Below are 5456 nucleotides of genomic sequence, written 5' to 3'. Positions count from 1 at the left end.
TGATTACAGGTGAAATCGAAAAGATCTGGGTATAAAATATTAAAATATGTATTTTTAAGGAAGCAATGGAAGAAAAAATAAACAGTGTCTATTGTTAAAATTTACTATACAAATGGATTTAAATGTGCTTATGAGAAAGATATACATGATTTTAAGTGAACACAAAAGAACGTGCTGTATAAGATGACAGGAAATAATCATTAAGTTATAAAAATTACTTTAAGCACAAAACACACGTAAAATAAGCAATAATAAAAACAAATGTAAAATAAGATTGCAAATGTTATAAAAGACAATTTATTACTACTAATGATTTTGAAGATGTTCTTATTTTAAAAGGCAATGAGGGTGCCCAGGAGATGACGTGGAGGTTGAGGCATTGGATCCCCATGACAGACAATGCAGTTCAAGTCTGGACCTGGGCCTTGAAAATCACATCAGGCACTTGCATCTGTGCCCAAAATCCAGACAGGAAAATGGAGGAGAGAAGAGTATGGTGTTTTCATCCCTCCTGGGGGGATGATTTCTCAATCTCTTTTCCTCTCTCTCTCTTTCTGTGGCAAGCACATGTGCCCTAGAGCAAAAACTAAAACACATAAATAAATAAAACAATAAGGGGTATGAGAATGCAATATGATTGACTAATAGATATGACCACACAATATGTAAAATTTAACATATACTGTCCCTTAAGAGATTTATCTAGCCATCTATCATAAGTAAAAATAAAAATAGCAAAAATATTGCAAAACTCCCAATTCTTAGAAAGAATAAAATCAAAACCCCCTCTGGTATAAAAAAGCAAAGAACCTGCAAACACAGTTTCCACTACAAGAAAAAGCTAATAAACTCCAAATTATTTCATTACTACTCTACTAACAGAAAATTCCATCTTTAACATATTAAAGACATTACAAATTAATCAAGCAAGCAAACACAATGATCTTGGGGCTCTAGGTTATACTGGTTTTATCTCTCAGGTGATCTCAGAAAAACATTGTGATCTTCCATTCTCTGTGATCCTTTCCTGCAGTACCTGCTGGGCTCTCAGACTCACCTGTCTGGGGTTGCTGAGAAGGCAGAGTCCATGTGAGAGTCTGAATTCCTCCCTGGATGGATGATCATAGAGACTAAAGCTCTGGTCTCCAAAAAGATAGCAGGAAGGAATGAAGTATCCTTTTCATAGCTAGATTTAGGACTACATTAAATATTAACCATGTCCTGATCTACACAAAGACAATAGCAGAAGAGATATTTATAGCTCCCAATATCAGCACATTTGGCACTTTTGACTAGAACTCCTGGGCACTTGATATCCTTGTGGGACACTGGTCTGAGCAGAAAGAAATATTTTCCTGATCACACTCTATCCCAAGAGATCAAGTTAGAAGTCAGGTGAATACTGTCATTAGTATTCCTCCTTGAGCTCACCTTCCTTCCTCCAGAGATCTCACCACTTATAGCCAATCCCAAATTAAAATGTTCTCCAAAGTCTGAAATACATGCTAAGTTTCTTAGAATTGCAAAACATTGAATTGTGGTCAGGTACTTCATATCTCTAGAAAATAGCTATTCATTCTTCATCAAGGTAGAAAACTGTGTTTTGCTATAAAACCTTAGACAGCTACCACAATCCTTAGATTCACAATGGTTTTGATGAGACACATAGAAATTTCATACTTGGTCATATGGTGGTTCTATTTGTATATTTTTGAGAAAGTTCCATAGTAGAGTTTGGACTAATTTACATTCTCATCAACAGTGTAAGAGGGTTTCCTTTTCACCACAGCCTCACTAGCAACTGCTACTTTTTCTTTATTTGATCCTATCCATTCTAACTGGGATTAAATGGTATCTTACTGTGGTTTTAATTTGCTGGACTGTTAGTTTCCTTTTGAGGATTGACTTTGAACATCTTTTAGTATGCCTTCTGGCATTCATCAGTCTTCCTTGAACAGTATTTTATTAATTTTATTTGCAAAGTGGATAAATATAGAGGACTTAATGTGAAGCAAAGCAAGTCAGACTTTAAAAGATACATGTTGTATATCCTTACTCAATATGTGGTAAATGTCTGCACTCTCTGTCAGAAGTTGAAAGAGCCAAAGATACAATAGTAGAAAGGATAAATGTAGATACTAGAGACTGTAAGGGAGGTAAATGGGTGGTAGAAGGTGAGTGGAAGGGGTAAAGAGAAAAATATTTAACAAGTAAAAGAATGTAAATTTATTTGTGGGAAAAAAAGTCCTGTAGATTTTGCTTTAGAAAATTAAATATTAAAAATAATTCAAACTTGTAACACAAGAACTGTTTTATTTTTTGGATCTTTTTGCCATTATCATTCAGTCCTCTATATTCACCACTTTGAATCAAACAATAGCTTTGAATGTAGGGAACCAGCAGTTAGCGTAATGGCTATGTTGCTGGACTCCCACGTAGTCGACCGCAGTTTGTGTCCTGGACCCGGTGGCTTAAAACTCATGCCGGGCGCGTGTGCGTGCGTGCCCAAGATCCCGAGAGGAGAATGGAGGAGAAGGGATCGCGATGTGACCATCCCCCCTGGGGGGTGATTTCTCGCTTTCTGTCTCTATGTCTCTCTCTGTCTGTCTGGCGAGCGCATGCGCCCTACAGTGAAAATCTCTCCAAAAAAAAAAAAAATAAGAAAAAAAGAATGTAGATACCACAGACTCTAAAGGAGGGAAGTGGGTGATAGAGGGTGGGTGAGAAGGGCAAAGGGAAGAAACTTTTAACCACCTAAAAAAAAGGAAAGTTCTCTGTTAAAAAAAAAAGTTCTGTAATTTTTGCTTTATAAAAATAAAAATTATTTATAAACTTAAAATTTTAAAGAGTTCTATCATTTGCACCTTTATTTATGAGCATTTGGCACTTATGAGAAGTCTATTCAGATCTCTTTATGCACTATTGGCTGAGATTTGAATAATACTTGGATTATATCATTTAATTTTTACACATGAATTTTCCATGAGGTCATACATTTAGGAACATGTTTTTTAAAAATATTTATTTATTTATTTAATTCCATTTGTTGCTAATCATTTTTTAAATTTTGACCAGAGAGAGGCAAGGAGAGAGAGAAAGGGAAAGCAAGAAAGCAAGTCTCCAGGTCCAGAACTCGAACCATGGTTGGCCATGTGGGAATCCAGTGCTCTTAACCACCACGCTACCTGCCAGCCCCAGGAACATGTTTTATATCTGCAGAAATGGGACTCAAAAATGTTAAGTGATCTGCCAATGTAGGAACCAAGTAAGGGTTAGCTTTGATTCAGACTCCATCAGGATGTTTCTATGTCTCATTCTCTGGGTCAGCAGTTATCAGATGGAATAATGGTACCTCCAGGGAACACTTGGGAATGTATAGCAAAATTTTTGTTTGTTACAACTGAGGAGGTGTCCCTCATGCCTTGTATGTTTAGCATCACAGAATGCACAGGATAACATCCACCACAGAGAATTATTTAGCCAAAAAATCAGTGGAAACATGGGCCAGCAGGTTGCATGGCAATTAAGACAGCTAGATCCCACACAGCCAACCAGATGGTTCATGTCCCAGGCCCAATGACATCAAGGTCATGTCACACAAATATGTGTGAGTACCCCAAATCCTGAGAGGTGAATAGAGGACAAGGAATTGTGGCATGTTCATCTCCCTTTGGGGGTGATTTCTCACTTTCCCTTTCTCTCTGTCTCTGTCTCTCTGGTAAGCACATCCCATATAACAATTTTTAAAAAAGCAATAGAAAAAAATCTACATGGACATTAAAAGTGGTTACATTTCATGTCTATATTGTAATAAGTGGAATGATTATAGTGAATTCTTTTTATTATTTGGTGGGATTGTACAAAAAGAAATGCCTTAACAAATTAGAAGATCCCATAGGAGAACTACTTACATGCTGAGAAATTCAAGAACAAATATAATAGGTTAACTAGAAGAAGAAAATAGCATTTTTTTTCCTACACAAGTCAAGACTGACTGCTGATGAAAACTTTATGCAACTGAAAGGGATCCTGGCATAGTTTCTTATACATCTCTAAATAATTAAATGTCCCTCCTTTGGAGTATGTGATAAAATACCCTCCTGGTAGGAGACCTTTCTAGTCTGCTAATCAAAGATTTAGAAATGAGGTTCTAGGACTCTATACATTATCTGAAGGAATTGGTTTATTTCTTTGTTAGATAGAAAGGGAAGTTGGAAGTGAAGAATATTTAAACAAGGAATATTTACCTCTGAAGGGGGCCTGAATCCTTGAAGTAAAATTTCCACAGGGGTTCATTAAGCATATATTTTTATTTTCTTTTCTCTAAGAGTACCTAGCCACTGATGGCAAAGGTGAAAGAGGACATTCTTTAAGACTTGAGTCAGATGGGGACAAGGAGCATAATTGCTATGTTGCTGGACTCCCATGTAGTCGACCATGGTTCAAGTCCCAAAACCAGTGGCTTAAAACTCATGCCGAGTTGGTGTGCATTCATACTCAAGACCCCGAGAGGAGAATGGAGGAGAAGGGATTGTGGGGTGGCCATCACCCCTGGGGCAATAATTTCTCACTTTCTGTCTCTCTGTCTCTTTCTGTCTTCCTGGCAAGTGCACGCGCCTTATAAAAACAAAACAAACAAACAAAAAGACTTGAGTCAGATGTAGAAGTTTTAGTTGGCTTTGACCATTAGAATATGTTGACATTTACAGTGGATCACAATGATACTTCTTGCATATCAGTAAATGGAAACTCTTATACTGTTGGTGGGAATGTAAATTAGTACAACTTTTAATATGGTGGCTCCTCAAAAATCTACAAATAGACCTAGCCTATGACAAACTTTGAAATTTCTTTGTGCCTCATCAAAAGCATCTGAAGCTAAGGATCGTGGTAGCTGCCCAAAGTTTCGTAGCATAACACCATTCTCTGCCTTGATGAATAAAGAACAGCAATTTTCTAGAGATATCAAGTACTGTGTCCCCATCACAATTAAATGCTTTGCAGTTTCAAGAGACCTCATCAAGTATCTCAGACTTTGGAGAACAGTTGAACTTGGTATTAGGAAAAAGTGCTAAGGAGGTTAGACCTGGGAAGGGAGATGAGTTTAAGGAGGAATAATAATGACACTATTCACTCAACTTCTCACTTGATCTCTTGGGAACAGAGAATGATCAGAAAAATATTTATTTTTGCTCAGACCAGTGTCCCACAGGATATCAAGTTCCCAGGAGTTGGAGCCACAAGACAGAAATGTCTCCAATGAGCATATATCAGGAGTTGTAAATATCTCCTCTGCTGTTGTCCTTGTGCAGGTCAGGACATGGTTAATGTTTCTCTTGTAGTCCTAAACTTACCTATGAAACTGGTGCTTCATTCCTTCCTGCTGTCTTGTCTGAGAGTATAGTTTTAGTCTCTCTGATTACCCATTCAGGGAGGAATTCAGATTCCCAGATGGA

At 37.2% G+C, this 5456-nt stretch overlaps 1 pseudogene; it reads right to left on the bottom strand.

Annotated features, from left to right (window-relative positions):
* LOC102486449 (olfactory receptor 7A10-like) overlaps positions 1 to 4296 on the bottom strand; it is a 23491-nt pseudogene extending 19195 nt beyond the window's left edge.
* Positions 4297 to 5456: the final 1160 nt, after the last annotated feature.

Source organism: Tupaia chinensis, unplaced genomic scaffold (assembly GCF_000334495.1).
Source record: "Tupaia chinensis unplaced genomic scaffold, TupChi_1.0 Scaffold144109_1, whole genome shotgun sequence".
Lineage (NCBI taxonomy): Eukaryota > Metazoa > Chordata > Mammalia > Scandentia > Tupaiidae > Tupaia > Tupaia belangeri.
Note: the sequence above shows the minus strand (reverse complement) of the source record. Positions and strands in the feature narration are given on the sequence as shown.